Source organism: Chrysemys picta, chromosome 4 (genome assembly GCF_011386835.1).
Source record: "Chrysemys picta bellii isolate R12L10 chromosome 4, ASM1138683v2, whole genome shotgun sequence".
NCBI lineage: Eukaryota > Metazoa > Chordata > Testudines > Emydidae > Chrysemys > Chrysemys picta.
In genome coordinates, this window is record NC_088794.1 from 59269635 (window position 1) to 59289544 (window position 19910).

Consider the following 19910-nt stretch of genomic DNA (forward strand, 5'->3'; position numbering starts at 1 on the left):
CAGGGGCTGGGTATTCCTTCCCTCAGTCAGTCCCTTGTGCTTTTTTGTCTTCCCTTCTGGGGACAGATGTAGATCAATCTCTGATAATTTTCATATGACTTTACATTGTGCCTCTTCATATAACCTTGTGGTGGGTCTACCCATGTGTGACCTCTGTTTTCATGGAACTTTGTATCAAAGCCTCATTTAAAAACTTTGCATTGCCCTTGGTATAATATTATAGCCCCTAAGGATAGAATAAGATAGAAGAAAAATTTGTTTGCTAGCAGTAGAACAAGAGCTCTCCCCCCCCCCCCCTTAATCAATTGCCCTGTTGAATGAATGAGGTGTGAATGAGCAAGGCATGGAAGGCAGCACCTCCAGACAACCTCAACTGTTGGAGCGGGGCTGGGAGCCAGACCCAAGGACAATAAAACGTGTCAAGTGGGCTCATTAAAGACAAGCAGACATACCGACGCCTCGGGGGTTAGAAGCAAGCACCTTCTTTTGGAAACACCCTCTTTGCAGCATTGGGACAACACTCAAAAGAAAGCAGCACAAAGGACCAATGAACACAGAAGATTTGCTAGAGGAAAGCTGCTATAAAAGTGAGGTGTCTTGCAGAGGACCCCGGGTCTCGTCTTGTCAACATGGGAGCATCGATCCGGATCGGCAGAAGCCCGGCTCCACCCCCTCCCCCATCTAACTCACCTGGCCAGTGAAGTTAAGGGGAGCAACTAATTGGTAACAACAAGACGGAATGGGAGTGTGTGTGTGTGTGTGTGTGTAAGTGTAATATATTATATGCATATAATACAGTGTTAATGAATACATGTATTACTAATAAATGTGGCATTTTGCCTTATTCCCCCTGAAAAGATCCTGTGCAGTACTTTTAAGTACAACACAGAGTGCAGCCTTCCTTGCTGGAAGGGTTCAGAGCCTTGCTGCTCCTAATTTACTGGCAGCTTCCCTGGTTCTCTCACTCTCTCTCTCCCCCCCCTTTCCATGCCGGGGAGGGTTTAAAAAGGTCCCAAGCAGTTGGAGCCAGCTGAACCTAATTAGTTCCCTAGTAACCGCTTGCCCAGCTGAACCTTATTTCCCCATGGTTCTCTCTCTTCAGTGGCTTGGGAGAGGCTTTTTTAACCCCCTGGGACTGATTACTACCTCCCCCCCCCCCCCCCACCTTTGTAGCTGTTTCTCCTGGGTTTGCCACATCCCCATCTCACTCACACACTCTCTCTCTCTCTGTAACCCTATCTCACCAAGATTCCTGGTAAACCAAAACTTGGTTCTGTCCCCCATGATCCTATGTGCTCTTCACCACGGTCCACCTCCCCCAACACTTGAGTGCAGAGAAGGGCTCCCAGCCCCCTTAATCAATGACAGGCACTGCTCCAGAGCTCCTGAATTGAGAGACCTGCCAGCTTTAAAGGGGGGGCCACCCTAGTCCCCTTTTAGAAACAGTGAAGGGGACAGGTGGTTGATTGCTCGAGTTCCCGTGGAACTGATTTTAATGGTGGTGAGATTAAATTTAATTGTTTACCGAATAATTAATGACATTAGGGTGCCTAAACCCTTGGATCAGCCTCCTTATTATTTTAATCTCAATAACATAGAGTCTAGCAGTCTCACAGCTGTTGGCGTCCTCAGTGCGACCTGGTGGATAGAGCATTTAGGAGATTTGGGTTCTATTCCCACCTCTACCACTGACCTGCTGGGTGATCTTGGACAAGTCACGTCGTCCCTCTCCGTGCCTCAGTTTCCCCACCTGTAAAATGGGGATAATGATACTGTGCTTTGTCAAGCAGAACTACAGATGAAAAGTGCTAGATTAGAGTGAGGTCTTTATTATTATTTCATTAAAATCACCAAATATATTTTGAATCAATTATGTGCTGCAATGTAACCACTCAGCTCTAGATTGCAGGCCCCTTGAGCCAGCTCTGTACTGACACAGAACTTTGTTTTTAAAAAAACCATTGCAAAATAAAATAAATGAGAAGAAAAGGTGCAATGCCAAGCCTGCAGGCTGACTCCTCAGGGGGGCTGAGCGCCCACAGTTCTCCTGGAAATCCACAGACCACGTTTTCCACAGAGCTCAGGGCCAGATTCACAAGAGCCCAACAGGGCCTGCAATCTTGACCAGGTTGACCAAGTTAGCTTAGTGCTCAGCAGCTCCCATTGTGGTGCTCTGGCCAGATTTCTAGGCTATGAATGCCAGCAATTCCTCTGAACTCAAAGGGCCAAAGCCTGGAGCTTTAGTCAAGCAAACTCCCATCAGTGTCAAGAGAAGTTTGTTTGAATGGGGACATCTGGAAGTAGCCCTTTATATTTCATCTCCATCTTTCATGTCCACCAACAGGAGGCATTTCCAGCCTCTCAAAGGTTAGACTCAGTGAGCAGGTCAGGGCTAACTTACCTCCTTCCGAGAGAGAAAAGGGAGGAGACCTGGTGGATGGATCGGCTGCGATATCTTTGCACCGTCTGGAAGTAATGCCTAGCTACAATGCCACTGACCTAATGGCTGAGAGACCGTGTGCTCTTCCCCTTGGGACCCTGCTTTGCTAAAGGAATAACTCCTCAGCTCACCAGGAACCTATAAAGCAAAGGGAACATAGGAATTGCCAGATGGAATCAAAACCAAGCTCCATCTAGTCCAGGAGCCTTTCTCCAACAGCGGCCAGTGCCAGATGCTTCAGAGGAAGATGCAAACAAACAAACAAAAACCAGAAGGTAGCAGTGGGCTAATCTAACAGTTAGAAACTATGGCCAAACAGAAGGCACCTGGCCCAGATATTGGCAGAAACCAAACTATCCACCTGCCGAGAGCCAGCAAAAGGTGACTGCTTCCCCCTACTGGAGACCAGCACCTAGGACAAGGGTCTGGGAGAGGACTTGTCTCCATGGCCAAGAAATCAGTAGTGTTTCCTTGGCCTGTTCGGGCAATGAAGAGATTTCCGACCCCACATCGGGCAGGGATGTATTACTGCCAGCCCTAGATCCTACACTTTAGGATGGGGCGTGACTCTGTTTGGCTTCCTCCCTTAAAAGAATCCAAAAGTTACGCACCTGCTCAAGTGTTTTCAGGATCAGGGCCTTAGATTGTAGGTTCCTTAGGGCAAGAATGGCAGTATTGTCTACTCCCATCATTTTATTGTGATACTTGTGATATTTGGTGTTTTTCTTAAAGCCCCAGCTCCTGGAGGCAAGTGATTTGGTGAGAATGTCAACTTCTGTTTAAAAAAAAAAAAACATTTCTAGCCCTCATGGTTGTGGAGAAAATCCAGAAAACATTACCCAAGTGCCCCCTAAAGGAAAGACAAAGAACCCATGTTTACTAATTTAAAAAAAACAACATGATTTTTAAGCCAATCTCATAACTGTTGGGGCCTGACCCCTGATTTTTGAACATTTGGGGCTGGGCATGCTAGAACTTTCTGTGTGTTCTGTGCAGCACATCATACCATAACAAACAATCCAGATTGAAAATAACCTGAAAGCTGCAAGGTTTGGATGGCCAATCCTGCAGAGAAATTGTTAACAGCCACATACAAGTGGCTTTCATTGCAACTTTAAAAAAGAATTTCTATCAAAGTCAGGTTTGATCAATTCCCATTCTTCCCTCTCTACTCTTTAAAAAATAAATACATTTGGGGGCCATCCTAGGTTGGTGTATGTGGATTCCAAAGAGACCCAAATAAATGGAAATCTATTAATTAATTTGTGTTATTGCAACCCTTCTGCCAAAGAGCGCCATCCCCTGTGATCTCCAGACCACAGGGTACATTATTAGAGCGCCTACAGGCCCCAACCCAGATCAGGGTTGTGTGAGTCTGTGTGTGTGGACTCTATTATTATTTGTGTTGTGAATGTGGGGCTCAGGGCCCCATTGTGTTAGGTGCTGTACATATATATGCACAATAGACAATCCCTCCCCTAGAGAGCTAACAATCTCAATAGATGGGGCAGCAAAGAGTGGGAGAGAGGAAAGGTACAATTAGCCCCAGGTGACCCATGAGGAACTAAGGCCCAGACAAACTTGCCCAAAGTCGCTGTTTGACAAGGGCTGTTATTCACCCCACGGAGCCTTTTAGGGGGCTGCTATCACATAGGGTTACCATATTTCAACAATCAAAAAAGAGGACACGGGGTGCCGGCCCAGCCCCGCCCCCTCTCACTTCCCGCCCCCTCAGAATCCCCCTACCTTCCCCCCCCACCCTAACTGCACTCAGGACCCCACCCCCTATCTAAGTCTCCCTGCTCCCTGTCCCTTGCCTGCCCCAACCGCTCTCTACACCCCCTTCTCCTGACAGCCCCTCCAGAACCCCCAACTGATCTAACCCCCCGTTCCCTGTCCCTTGCCTGCCCCAATCGCTCTCTACACCCCCTTCTCCTGACAGCCCCCCCAGAACCCCCGACCAATCTAACCCCCCCGTTCCCTGTCCCCTGCCTGCCCCAACCGCTCTCTACACCCCCTTCTCCTTACAGCCCCCCCAGAACCCCCGACCAATCTAACCCCCCCGTTCCCTGTCCCCTGCCTGCCCCAACCGCTCTCTACACCCCCTTCTCTGACAGCCCCCCCAGGACCCCTGACCAATCTAACCCCCCCTGTTCCCTGTCCCTTGCCTGCCCCAACCGCTCTCTACACCCCCTTCTCCTGACAGCCCCCCCAGGACCCCTGACCAATCTAACCCCCCGTGTTCCCTGTCCCTTGCCTGCCCCAACCGCTCTCTACACCCCCTTCTCCTGACAGCCCCCCCAGAACCCCCGACCAATCTAACCCCCCGTTCCCTGTCCCCTGCCTGCCCCAACCGCTCTCTACACCCCCTTCTCCTGACAGCCCCCCCAGGACCCCCGACCAATCTAACCCCCCTGTTCCCTGTCCCTTGCCTGCCCCCCCGCACCAGGCCGAGGGAGAGCCGCGGGCTCCACGTGCAGACAAACAGATAAGGCGCTGCTGTGCGGGGGAGGAGGGAGCGGGGGAGAGGGAGGTACTCTGGCTGCTAGAGGCCCCAGTGGCTGCGAGCGGCTTTCAATCAGGCACAGCCGTCCAATCAGCCGCGCCGCACTCTGCATGAGGGGAAGGGGGAAATTCCGGACATTTCTACCTTATTAGAAATCCCCCCCGGACGGCCATTTAAAGCTAAGAAAGACGGACATGTCCGGGGAAACCCGGGCGGATGGTAACCCTACTATCACAGGAGAGATGAGCTCCTTGAAGCACCGACACCACTCCCGCACTGATCCAACATAAGACGGCCTCATAACGCTTTGTTCCAGCCCAGTCAACGGCTTCCTGAGACGTTCATGGGCAACATAAGTACCAGTGCATCTGAGAGTGTTGCGCTAGACAGCTTCCCAGTAGGAGGCATCAGAGGATGACAGTGTGGAGAGGTTCATATCTGGGAACTCTACTGGCAGGAAGTGCTTGATGAGAGAGGCCAGTACATGTCGGAGGTAGAGGGGTGACTAAAGCCTCAGTGTTACACGGTCTTGGCTCTCTCTCATTTTATGCTGGAACCCTCAGCAGTAAACAGTCTTTGGAACTGTGTTTGTACAGCGCCTAGCACAGGGGGGCCCTGCTCCCTGGGTGCGCCCCCGCCCACAGTACCAATAATAACTAATAATCATGAGCGGACGTGCGCTCATTCGCACCTGCGCTCCCTTAGCTCCCGGACCATGTCTCGTCAGCTTCGTCTCAGAATCCTTCTCAATGCAAACCCTGGGCCAGCGTGAGCCCGGAGTAACTCTTAACTTCGCTGGCGTCGCGCTGTGCCGGAGCCTTCTCGCCTTACATAGCATGTAGGCCAGAGCCCCTCTTCATCTGTAGGTTTATAACGGCGGCACTGAAAGCACAATCGTCCCTGCCACACTGGGTGAGCAGCACCAGTTCCCCTAAATACTCCTCCGCTGGCCCTTACAAACCCCACCCCCAGCCGTAAATACCTGACCCCAGTGGGAGCTCCCTAACCCCTCGCATGCTTTTTATTCCGTCCCATCACTCCCTACCATGGTTGCCCCCAGAACCAGTATTACCATAACCTTTGTAGTATTCCCTCCCTGCTCTGTGCTTACTAGTGACAGACCTGGGCTGGAGACGAACGCCCTCAGGGTTCTGTGAGGCTTTCGAGCTGAGGGCTGGAGTCATCTCTAGGACTTCTGGTTCTTTTAATGGGGGCTTGCTCCCGTCCCTCTTGCTCTGCTTCGGCCCGTGGCCAGCTTCCTCCCACCCTACTCTGTCAATGAGACTCAGCTGTGGAGGGCCTGATGGGGGGATTTAGTCTCAATAGGGCCTTGCCTTCTCCGCTGAGGCTGCTGACCAGGCGGCCTGAGTCACTGCTGGTTGTGATGCTTGTGTGAGGTGAATACCTGGCTGCTGGGAGTTGGGCTGAGTCCCACCAAACTCATGTCACACAGGAATGGGGAGCTGGCCTCAGAGAGCTGGATCCTGGCTCCCTTTGCTGATTGGTGCCTTTCCTGAGCTTGCTGACTATTTATTGAGTGAATACCCAGTCCCCTCAGGCAGCAGGTGGCATTTCATCCCCTCCCTCAGTCTGTGTATTGCCCTATATTTGTCATGCTAGGCTCATGCCTTCCTCTATGTGCGTCATTGGCACATGCTAGCGGGACTCCATAGCTATCATTTTAGAGTGACATTCGTCCAAGGCCTTGGCACTTCTTAAGTCCTCAAAATAGGCCTTAAGGGCAGGACTTTCCGACACGTTTGCACACTGGGGACTGGGCACTGCTGAAATCTGACCCTTACTTAGGTGCCTGAATGAGGTTATTGGAAAACCATGTCTCAGTTGCAGGTGCTGAGTCCTTCACTATCTGTCCCTGCGTTCATTTGCCGGTCTAGCCCTATGTGGGCCCTCTGCCCTGGGGTGCATTTCACCTTTCATGGGAAAACCAGGATTTGGGCAGAATAAAACCTTAAAGTTAAACTTTTCCTTTCCCGCCCCACTGCGAGATGGCAAGTAAGGGGTTAAAACCTGGGCACCACCTTCCTTTGGGGGCCAGTAATTAGGATGCTGGCTTAGCCCATCAGGGAGGAGGGGAATGTCTTGTAACTAGGGCTGATTTCATCTGAGTCATTCCCAAATAATTTCCCCAAGGAACAAAGCCTGTGGGGCCGATCTGTGAAGAAGCCAGAGGTAAAATTCCCAGGGAGAGGGAATTTTCTCTATCTCCCTATCCTGAGGCCTGGATGGAACAGACGGATTGCGAAGGACCCAATCCAGTGACCGCTGACATGGAAAGGAATCTTTCCACAGACTTCAGTGGGAGTTGGGGCAGACCCATACCACTTAGACCAGATTTTCAAGCATGTCGACAGATTCAGGGTGGCTCAGTTCCCCGGGCCACAGTAGAGCACACAGCACTCCGTTCTCCCCAACAGCCAGGATCTTTTTCTCACCCTGACTGAAGTACCCTCCCAAACCTCCCAAGCCAGTACCCAAGACTCTGACCCCATGGAAGGGACCTCAGGTGAGTTTACCTTTTAAAATATAAAACTTGTTTTAAAAGCAAACGGTTTTTAATGATTACTTTGCCCTGAGGACTTGGGATGCATTCGCGGTCAGTTCAGCTACTGGAAAAGTCTGTTAACGTGTCTGGGGATGGAGCGGAAATCCTCCAGGGACATCTCCATGAAGCTCTCCTGGAGGTACTCCAAAAGCCTTGCCACAAGGTTTCTGGGCAGTGCATCCTTATTCCCTCCTCCATGGTAGGACACTTGACCACGCCATGCTTGCAGCAAGTAATCTGGTATCATTGCCTGACAAAGCCTGGCAGCGTATGGTCCCGGTGTTTGCTGGCATTCAAGCAACATCTGTTCTTTATCTTGTTGTGTAATCCTCAGGAGAGTGATATCACTCCTGGTAACCTGGTTGAAATACGGGAACTTAAGTAAGGGGACAGAGGTGGCCGTTCCTACTGGGCTGTTTGCCTGTGGCGGAAAATAAATCCTTCCCTGCAGTTAGCCAAGCGCAGATGGGAAATTGGCCCTGAGTTTTTCGCGTTTGGCTAGCAGGGATCTTCCCTGTTACCAGCCACGCGGTGGGGGGAGGGGTACCGTGATCATCCCAGAGAATTCATGGCGGGAGGGGGGCGGCGGCGGGGGGGGGTGGTTAGTTTGGTGCCTGCAGGGATCTTCCCTGATACCAGCCACGCGGTGGGGGGGGGGGGGGTACAGCGATCATCCCAGAGAATTCATGGCGAGAGGGGGGGGTGGTTAGTTTGTTTTCTGCTGCTGCTGAATGTTAACAGAAAAACCGCAGCACTCTACAGGCTATGCTTGGTATGTGGGAAAGGAGGGCACAGAAGCTGTAAAACAATGGCTTACCATGGCCGCATGCAAGCCGAATTCTGTTGCCCAGACCTGTGATCTCTAGCAGCAAAGCCACAGGCACTCAGCATTAAGAGGTAAAATGCGACCTTGCACAGAAATCACATGTGCTATGTAATGTGAATAGTGTTGGTCACCGTGAAAGAGTATAAGCATTGTTCTGCAAAATGTAGCTTTTTAAACAAGTCTCTCTTTTTTCCCCTCCCTACAGCAGCTGCAAATTCCTCAAGCCTCCCTCCTCCATCCCGAAGGTTATCACAGATAAGGCGTCGTAAGAAGAGAACGCGAGACGAGATGTTTTCTGAAATTATGGAATCCAGCCACAGTGACAGAGCTCATCTGAATGAGTGGAAGGAAACAGTTTCAAAGTATAGAAAAGAAGCCAGTGAACGTGAGGACAGGAGGGACCAACGTGAGGACAGGAGGGACCAACGTGAGCACAGGAGGGACCAACGTGAGGAGAGGAGAGACGCTCGAGATGAGAGGTGGTGGCAGGAAGACCAGAGGAGGCAGGATGCAATGCTGGGGCTGCTGCGTGAGCAAACAGACATGCTCCGGCGTCTGGTGGAGCTTCAGGAACGGCTGCTGGAAAACAGACTGCCGCTTCAGCCCCTGTTCCACCCTCCCCCCTCCCCATGTTCTGTATCCTCCTCACCCAGACGTGTAAGAACGCGGGGGGGGGGAGGCTCCGTACACCTTCCCATTCCACCCCAGTAGACAGCCCAAGCAAAAGGCTGTCATTTTTTTAACCTTTTCTTTGTGGCTTTTTCCTTCCCAGCAATCCTCCTCCCAAATACCACCCGGGTTCCCTCCCTCTTTTTCTAATCTATTAATAAAGAATAAATGATTTTTAAATGATAGTGACTTTATTTGGTTTGAAAGAAAGCTGGGGGAAGGGGGAGGGTGGGTTCCTTACAGAAAATCAGTCAATAAAGGGGGCGGGTTTTCATGAAGGAGAAACAAACAGATATTTCACACTGTAGCCTGGCCAGTCATGAAACTGGTTTTTAAAGCTTCTCTGATGCACAGCGCTTCCTGGTGTGCTCTTCTAATCGCCCTGGTGTCTGGCTGCGCGTAATCAGCAGCCAGGCGATTTGCCTCAGCCTCCCACCCCGCCATAAAGGTCTCCCCCTTACTTTCACAGAGATTGTGGAGCACACAGCAAGCAGAAATAACAATGGGGAGATTTCTTTGGCTGAGGTCAGAGCGAGTCAATAATGATCGCCAGCGACCTTTTAAACGGCCAAATGCACATTCTACCACCATTCTGCACTTGCTTAGCCTGTAGTTAAACAGCTCCTGACTCCTGTCCAAGCTGCCTGTGTACGGCTTCATGAGCCATGGCATTAAGGGGTAGGCTGGGTCCCCAAGAATAACTATTGGCATTTCAACATCCCCAACTGTTATTTTCTGGTCCGGAAAGTAAGTCCCTTGCTGCAGCCCTTTAAACAGAGTAGTGTTCCTGAAGACGCGAGCGTCATGAACCCTTCCCGCCCAGCCAGCGTTGATGTTGGTGAAACGTCCCTTGTGATCCACAAGTGCTTGCAGCACCATTGAAAAGTACCCCTTGCGGTTTATGTACTCGGTGGCTTGGTGCTCCGGTGCCAAGATAGGGATATGGGTTCCGTCTATCGCCGCACCACAGTTAGGGAATCCCATTGCAGCAAAACCATCCACTATAGCCTGCACATTTCCCAGAGTCACTAACTTTCGTAGCAGCACCTGAGTGATTGCTTTGGCTACTTGCATCACAGCAGCCCCCACAGTAGATTTGCCCACTCCAAATTGATTCCCGACTGACCGGCAGCTGTCTGGCGTTGCAAGCTTCCACAGGGCTATCGCCACGCGCTTCTCAACTGTGAGGGCTGCTCTCATCTTGGTATTCTGGCGTTTCAGGGCAGGGGACAGCAAGTCACAAAGTTCCATGAAAGTGCCCTTACGCATGCGAAAGTTCCGCAGCCACTGGGAATCGTCCCAGACCTGCAACAGTATGCGGTCCCACCAGTCTGTGCTTGTTTCCCTTGCCCAGAATCGGCGTTCCATGGATAGAATCTGCCCCATTAACAACATGATCTCCAAAGCACCGGGGCCCGTGGTTTCACAGAATTCTGTATCCGTGTCCGTGTCCATGTCCATGTCAATGTCCTCATCATGCTTGTCGCTGCGCTGCCGCCGCCGCTGCCTCCTCGCCTCGTTTTTCTGGTCCTGGCTGAGCATAAACTCCACGAGAACGCGCGAGGTGTTTACAATGTTCATGACTGCTGTCTTGAGCTCAGCGGGCTCCATGCTTGCCGTGGTATGGAGTCTGCAGTGTTCACCCACCCAGGAAAAAAGGCGCGAAAATGGTTGTCTGCCGTCCGTTGCTTCCATGCAGGGAGGGAGGAAGGGAGGAGGGAGGGAGGAGGTGAGGCTGTACCCAGAACCACCTGCGACGATGTTTTTTGTCCCATCAGGCACTGGGATCTTAACCCACAATCCCAATGGGCGCGGGAGACTGCGGGAACTATGGGATAGCTATGGGATAGCTACCCACAGTGCAACGGTGCAGAAATCGACGCTAGCCCCGGTACTTGGACACACACCACCGAATTAATGTGCTTAGTGTGGCCGCATACATTTCGACTTTATATAACCTGTTTTTCAAATCCGAATTATATAAATTCGGATTAATCCCGTAGTGTAGACATACCCTAAGTAGGCCTGATTTGCAGAGATGCTGAGCATTCACAGCCCCCATTGGCTTCTGCTGCACTTATAGGCGCTTCATGCTTCTGAAAATCAGGCACCAAGGTGGTCGCCGCTTTAGAAAACATTGACCTTTGCACTCGCTGTGCCAGAGTTTCCCCCTCTGCAAACCAGGACTAGTGATATTTATCTGACCTCCTGCTGATTGTGAAGTTGTGAGGTTTAGTGCATTCGTGGTTTGCCAAGAGCTATGAGCGCCTCTGCTACCGGAGCAAAGCTGTGTTGTCTCTCGGTGACATGATTTGTGTTACGGTGCATTGGGAGTTTGCTAACCAGATGGAAGAGAAAGCTGAGCTCCAGCTGCAAAAGCTGGTTGCAGATTTTGATCAACCTAATCTTTGGAGGGGGGGATGCGTTTTGATCTTAAGTCTTTTCCAGCCCATTGTAAAGAGAGGGGCCATTTATGAAAGTGAGATGCCGACTGCCAGATGTTGGGGTTTTGGAGGCGGGGGGCAGTGACTCAGGCTGACCTCTATGTAAGACATCACGATGATGATTGCTGCTAGTGCCTGTGAGCCCCATCAGGAATCAGGACCTGTCCCATTAGGAACGAGGCACGTTAGAATTAAGGCACGCATTTGTTACAATGCGGGTGATTAATCATTGGTACAAACGGCCAAGGGACGGGGTGGGTTTTCCATCTCTTGATGTTGTCCAATCAGGCCTGAGTGCCTTCTGGAAGACATGCTTTAGCCAAACACAAGTTAATGGACTCAGTACAAGAGTAACTGCAATTCTCTTGCATCTGAAGAAGTGAGGTTCTTACCCACGAAAGCTTATGCTCCCAGTACTTCTGTTAGTCTCAAAGGTGCCACAGGACCCTCTGCTGCTTTTTACAGATTCAGACTAACACGGCTACCCCTCTGATACTTGCAATTCTCTGGGCAGTGATTCCCAACTAGGGATCTGCAGCCCCCTGGGTAGCCGTGATCAGGTTTCAAGGGGATCTGCCCCAGGCAGTGGGACTTGGGGGAGGGAGCGCTACCTCCGCCCTTTTACTCAACTCAGCGGGCCACCCAGCCTGTGGGTTAGTACCAGCAACGCGTTTCACACCAAATAAGTAAAACAAAAATAATATTCTGTTTTTTTATTTTTGTACCTCTGTGGCACAGGTGGGCCGAGGAGTTTTTATAGCATGTTGTGTGGGCCTCAGAAAGAAAAAAGTTGTGAACTCATGATATAGAGGAGGTCAGACTAGGTCAGAGGTTCTCAAACTGGGGGTCGGGACCCCTCAGGAGATCGCGAGGTTATTACATGGAGGGTCGCGAGCTGTCAGCCTCCATCACAAACCCTGTTTCGCCTCCAGCATTTAGAATGGTGTTAAATATATATAAAAAGTGTTTTTAATTTATAAGGGGGGTCACACTCAGAGACTTGCTATCTGAAAGGGGTCACCGGTACAAAAGTTGAGAACCACTGGACTGGGTAATCTAATGGTCCCTTCTGACTTTAAAGGCTATGGAAGTATGAAACTCTGAACCTTTCTGTTCTAATAGGACTCAAGAGACAGCATGCGTGCCCCCCACTTTGCCCCTGCCTTGGAGGGGCTGATCTCGCTGCAGCTGGGAGCTACAAAATTAACTTTCAACTTTCACTTGGCTTTAAGTTCCTTCCCCTGCTTGGCTGGGCACAGGAGGGAGAACTGATTCTTGTCCCTTCACTTTCAGTCTTGTTCAGAATCGAAAGTTGGCCTTTGTCTTTGGCCCACTTCCAGCTGGGAGGCTCCTGCTGGCACCTAGGGGGTGGCTGATTCAGGAGAAAAGAGAAGCTCTGTAAGGTGTAACGCAGGGTGGTGTAGGTGGCCTGGCTTCTTATCATCTGTAGAATTGTACTGCCCTCTGGTGTTAGCATGTCCCGTTTAGGCACTGAAACAAAGAGCCAGATTTTCATGTGCTCAGTGCTTGGCTCTTCTGAAAATCTGACCCCAGTCGTGTCTGCTGAGCCCTAGAAAATCTGGTCCTAGGAATCCCTGTCTAACTTTTAAAAAGACACTTCCTAGCCTCACTTGAATGTTAAAGAGAAAGACTGGGGGCCATTCTCCTTCACCTTACACCTTGTGTAAATCATTCAGACTCACGCACAGTGGGCAAACGATGCAAGCAAAGCAGCCTGCCAGCAGTTTATACTGACTTTCTGCTCACTTAGCCCTGGTGTAAGTGACCACGCATGGTGCAGAGAAATGGAGAATCAGACCCATTCTCTTCTTGAATTTTTACACAAATAATAGTATTTTGCCCACCTAGAACACCTTCCTTCTCAGGTTCTCATAGCACTTTTGAGAGTATTGAAGGAATCTTCTTGACTCCTCTATGCACAGGTCTGTACTATTATCCCCACTTTACAGATGGGGAAACTGAGGCACAAGGCGGGGAAGTGACTTGCCCACAGTCAGACGGACAAGTTGACACTTGAGTTTTAACCTTGAATAAATTGATTGCTAATTATCTCACAGTAATTAATATATGTCTGCACAGGCTAGTTTGAATGCTCCCCAAATACATGTTGCAGAATTGCAAATGTTTGTTTACCGCAGAGTTTGTTATCAGCCTGTAACAAAAGTTTAGGGCAGTGATACTCAGACCTCAGTAGTTCAGGAGCCAAATTAGCAATCAACATTACCCAAAAGAGCCACAGTTGTGTGAATGATGGGGCAATATATATATTATTCTCACAGCAAATAACTTAGTGCAAGTCAATAACTCAATTGGTTACTAACATAGTAAAAGCATCCTGACTCGTTAATAACTTAGATTGACTAATAATTCAATCACACAGTGTTTTAACATCATGTGCTGCAGAGAGCCGCGGGAGACCCATTAAAGAATCACCTGCGGCTTGCAAGCCTCAGTCTGCGTCTCACTGGTTTAGGGAGGGTCCAGACTAGCCTTCACAAAGGTCTTAGCTGCCTTGATTGACTCAAAGGTACAAACTCGAGGCCAGCGCACAGATTAAGGTTATGACAGAGAGCCCAGGAGGCCCAGCGGCCAGCTCTTTGCTTTAGCAGCCAAACCACCCCTTCTCATTTACTTATAAAACGAGGTAGGAGAAATAAACCTGGGTCCAAATTTTGAAAAGTGGCCACCTTGGGAGACTTAGGACCCAATTTTCAGCGGCTCTGAGCTCCCACAAGGGGATCATGTCATTAAACATCGTATAACAGGGTCCATTTTCAAAGGAGCTCAGCTTCCATTTAGACACCCAAAAGCAGAGGCCATGGTTCTCAATGGGATGCCAGGCACTGAGCATGTCTGCAAACCTGGCTCCCTCCTTAGATGTCTACACGAGAGCTGAGCTCTCAGGAAACTTTGGCACCCATTGTGAGTGCTGGGGGCTTGAAAAGCTGGCGAATAATGCAGCCAGGCCAGGGACAGCGTTAAGGGTGCCTAGGAAACGTTCACTTTGGCATGCCCCAGCGTTGAGTTCCTGGCTTTGCAGCATTTGTGTTCTCTTCGTGAACACAGAGATTGTAATGCAATGTTTACGGTGTTGGGTTTTGTTGTTATTCTGAGAGAGAGAGGAAAAGAAAATTGATACAGAAGAGAAATTCCATAATGTGGAACTACTTGCTGGACAATGGTAAAGTGTAGTGTCCTGGACAAAGGTCCTGATCCAAAGTCATCAGAGAAGAAAGATGGTCCAGTCTAGGAACTGGCCTCTCTGCTCAAGTACCTGTTAGCTGGCATGGCTGGCAATTGTTGCATCCCCGCTGGAGGCAGCCAGAGCCACGTAGGAACTGCCAGGCTAAATTCAGCACCCCAGCAAGTTCCCTGGGGCTGGCAAACTTTTGCTGCAGGGTCCCATGCACAGCCTCTAACTTCACCCCTCCCGTAGAGCAGAAAGCCTTCTTCCCTTCCCTCAACAGCAGATTCAGCACAAGTGGAGTAAACCCCCTGGCTGATCCGCTCCTTGGAGAAGCAGCCACAAAGCCCACCCCCACCTAAAAACTAAACCCTCGCAGCTCTATCGTCGGTACTCGCACCCCCGCTCTGCAGGACAGGGGAGGGGAGATCAACATGTCACTTATATCACACATTCACATTCAGAACATTTTCACCCCTGTAGGAAAAAAAGGGGGGGGAGTGCACGGAGCATCGGGTGCTGGGGGAGGTTTGGCTCTGCTTGTTTTTTAACCTTGGCAATAGCAGCAATGGAAAGTTCCTTCCTGCTTTTGGTGGATAACTCTTTGGAGATCTCAACTGTGTAATGTGAAGTGTCTCTTCCTTCCCCACTCCTCAATGGAAAGGTGTGGGAGCTTTAACAAAGATGTCCCAAGTGTTTCTCCCACATTTGAGTTCCATAGATTCTACAAGGCCAACAGCCCTCGAATCTCCAAGAGAGTTTCTGGGTTTAAAAAAACCCTGAATATCTAATGTAAAACAAAAACAAGTAGGGGGAAAACCTTCACTGAGACACAGACACATCCATCCCAGGTGTTCCAGGGACTCAGATGAAAAAACAGGACATATGATCTATGTCTACACTGTAATATAAACCCAGGTTTAGTAGAACTTGAGTTAGCAGATGCTGGGTTTGTTAACCTCGGGCTGGAGCATCTACATTCATTGCTAATCCCAGTTTAGGAAGTGCTGAACTCTAGGTCCCAACCTGGGGCTCCAGCATCTATACTGCATTATGCGGGCCTGACTCCAACCACCCATATCCCAGACTTCCTAGTGCCATCCCAAAATGTGGCCACTCCAGTGTCAGATCAATAATTTTGCCGCCTCTAGGCCGGGAAATAAATGCCACCCTGGCCCTACCCCGACTCCGCCCTTTTCCCACCCCCATTCCAACCCCCTCCCCAAAGTCCCCGCCCCAACTCTGCCCCTTCCCTTCCCCTATTGGATCCCTTCCCCAAATCCCCGGCCCCGCCTCTTCCCCCAGCACGCGGCGTTCCCCCTCCTCCCCCCTCCCTCCCTGCCCCGCAAAACTGCTGTTTCGCGGTGCAAGCTCTGGGAGGGGAGAGAAACAGGACGCGGCGGTGCGCTTGCAGAGGAGGCGGAGGTGGGCTGCAGCAGGGGGGCGGGGCGCGGAAGGGAGCTTCTGCCCCTGCAAATTTGCCGCCCTAGGCCTAGGCCTTGTTGGCGTAGGCAATAATATGGCGCTGGGCCACTCTAGCCCTTTGTTCATGATGCATTGTGGGAAAATTTGACGGTTCACCAAACTTGACTGTTCACCAAACTTGACTGTTCAGAGGACACAGAAAGTAATCCCCTGGGATTGTGGGATATTTTTGGTGGACTCCCAGTCCAGTGGGACTGCATCCACACTGAAAAGCAATAGGGCTTGAACCCCTGTGTTCTGACTTGATGCAGGCTCAGACCCTGCACATCTGGAGGGCCCTGGGACCCTGGGTTTGAGCCCTGGGTCAGTGAGATTTCTGTGTAGATGAAAGGGGGGTTAGGCTTGAGCCTGAGTTCAAAACCTGGGTTGACATTGCAGTGTAGACATGCTCATGGTTGCTTCAGGTATGTTAGGAGTATGGAGGGTGTCTTCAGATCTGGGGTTTAAGCTCAGGCCCATCTGACTGCCTGCAAAGTTGCATTTAAGATCATTTTAGTTAACATGCTCCAGCATATTCTTATTTTCTAGTGAACACCAGCCTGAAGGAAAAGAGGCTTCTTTGCACTGGTTCTCTTCTCACGTGCTCCTGTGTAAATCAGGATGCAATTCCATTGATGTGAAACCAGTATAAGAGAAGGAACATGCAATTGAGTTGGGAATAAATATGCTTCCTGGAGCAGGTTTCTACTTAAAGAGAACCTGTGGAACTTCCCCCCCTAAAATAGTACAAGAGACAATGGATGGCATTAGGTAAACTGGGGGGATTCCCAAAGTGGTGTCATGGTGAGCAATTGCTGTACTACAAGTGAAAAAGATGGGGTGAAAGCTGAATATGTTTGACAAGGGCCAGCCCACGAATGAACGTTAGGGACTTCCCAAACAAGCAATGATTCAGAATTCTCTGCTCATTATGCACAAAAGCATTTTGGACTAAACACAGTTTTCTGTTCAGTATGACTACTGGTAACACCTGTCTGTGTTCCTACGTATAGGTTTTATACTGCCGCCCTTCACCGTAAAATCTGAGCGCCTTCCACATAAAATCAAGAGCATTAGCGCAGTCCCTAGTGAATTATATGGACAATCTGGCACTTCACCCTTTTCAGCATCAAAACTCTGCTTGGGGGAGAGTGGTTGTTTTTGGAGGGTTTTCTTTTAGATTTTATTAGTTGACTTTGTTTGTTAGTTATTGGTTTGGGATGTCTGCTTTGAGTGTCATTCCTATGGAAGAAATTCTGTGTGCTCCAACGCTTGTTGTTTTCTAAAATTGAAATTAGGTTTTATTTGATGCTGGATCTACGTGCCACTGGTGCCGATGGCTTAGCTTGCTTAGTTTCCTGTTTGTCCTGTGTTGGTCATTTTGTTGTAGTAAACCTTCATGAATTGTTATTAAATGTATAGGAAATAATCACAACAAATGCTCTTGAAATAGACTCATTTTTACACTTCTATTCTTCAAATAATCCAAGAGCTTCAGGGACCTAAACAGCCTCTGGACTCCTGCTGAAAGTCCTGCTGGACTCCTGCCCCTCCCCATTGCAATCTGAAAGGGCACCGCTGCTTTCTGTGAGTTGCTTTTTTACCATCCTATAGAATTCTATAGCAGGGTTATAATTATTTATTGTATTTGATAGGATGGTTCAAAAACATGATGGAAAAGTTACCAATTTCTATTACATTCTATAACATTTTCACAAGGAGAGAAATCTGTTTATCTAATTACCACGCATACCCATCACTGGGATAACTGAGTGCCTTACAAGTTTTAAAATTTGTATTACCATTTTCCTTGTGTAATCCCATTTGCATGAGCAAAATAAGATTTTTTTTTTTTTTAAGGTTGGGCAAATCAAGGTGGATTTCCACCATGATTCCAAGAGGCACATGTTCAACCTAGGAGTTATGTTTTTGATGCAATCCAGGATTTGGCCCCAAACCACTCAGGTACTAGAACTGTTTGAAAAATCTAAGACTTTTTTATGCTAACAGAGAAAGTGCTTCCCCCCCCCCCGCTCTCAGCTGAAAGTATCAGAAATGTTTCCTGTCCAATTTAACTTAAAATAAATAAAAACAAACTCTGTCATTGGGCTGAGGCCAGAAGTGGGAAGTTTCAGGGCTCCCCAATGCAAAGTTACAAGCAACTGAAAAAAGAAGAACAGGAGGACTTGTGGCACCTTAGAGACTAACAAATTTATTAGAGCATAAGCTTTCGTGGACTACAGCCCACTTCTTCGGATGCATCCGAAGAAGTGGGCTGTAGTCCACGAAAACTTATGCTCTAATAAATTTGTTAGTCTCTAAGGTGCCACAAGTCCTCCTGTTCTTCTTTTTGCGGATACAGACTAACACGGCTGCTACTCTGAAGCAACTGAAAAGTTACTAGTTACTAGTGACCCCCCCTTAACAGAGCAGCCTTTATGTCAACCAGTGGCCATTAGGGGGAAGCAGACACTTCAAGTACACAGTAGCCTGAACTTTTCAACTGTCTTCCCTTCAAGGCCTTAAGGTAGTTGGAGCTGGTCCCAAGCCGGTTTTCACTGACCAGATAACAAAAGCACGGGTCTGACAACCACCAATCAAGTGTTAACACTGCAAGGACCTTTGACTGAATGTGTATAAAGGATCTGTAAAATGTGTGTAAGACAGAGTTTTTGTACTAAGGTGCAAAGCTCTCCTTTCTTCTGCAGAATAAAGCAATTCTTCCTTATCCCTGTCTGGCTGTTATTGGCTCTCAGCTAGGTGGACCCGATATTTCGGTAACAGTTTCTGGCAACTCCGCCGGGACTCTCCTAGCTAGGACATTGGACTCCGGATGGCTGTGGCGAATTGGGAACGGCACCAACGGGGTGTTTCGCCCCTTTTCTCTGCTTCACCACAGCCCCGGGGTTCATGCTCCGATAAGGTGAGTCCTAATAGGATAAGGAGACACTATCTGGTTCTGGTCTGGTTAACCGGTTAATGAATTTCTGTCTTATACATTTGGGCGTTAAGTGTGTGGACAGAACTGAGCCTCTCATTCGCAATTCCTCAGAGTGGAAGCCATCGCGTGCGATGAAGCTCTGAGGTCGAATTGGGATCCTTCTGTCCCGTCCCCTGTAGCGGTCAGTATTAGTAGAAATTCCTGTAATAGGATCCTATTAGGCCATAATTCCCTCTGTTCTCTGTGTAATTCTCTGTTAGAGTGTCAGCAGGCAGATGGGTGGGTCTCTTGTAAAACCCTCTGAGGATAGTCCTTTAGATTATATGTTAAGTAAATGGTCTTTACCCGGTGTTTAAAAAGAAATAGTTACACCTTGTGTAGAAATTGATGTGGCTAGTGTTGTGAAAATTGAATTGTGGAGAGGATGTGCATTTTCCCCAGAACATGTGCAGTGTATATTGTAGCAGAGGTAAAAGAAATGCAAACCTACCAATATAGGTTGTGTTGTCTTTTTCAGATCACTGTGTGTTTGAAAGCAGGAGTTAGAAGTAAAAGGCAATCAAAAGTCTGGGAAAGTTAATTGTGTCCTTTTTTTTTAAGTAAGAATCTTTAAGCTGTGGATAGCTTTGGATCTGGAAGCAAGCCAGAAAGCATCTGTATTAATGCAATTTTCTAACTAATAAGGTAGAAGCCACTGAAACCTGGGCTGCCTATGAAATAAATACAAGGAAATATGGGGTAATTCTGTTTTGCCTAAAATCAACAAGAGTATGTGTATATAAAGGAAATATTTTAAGCAATGACTGACTGCCCAGAAGGGGTAGACCTCTGTTCTTTTGTCTTTCAGATCAT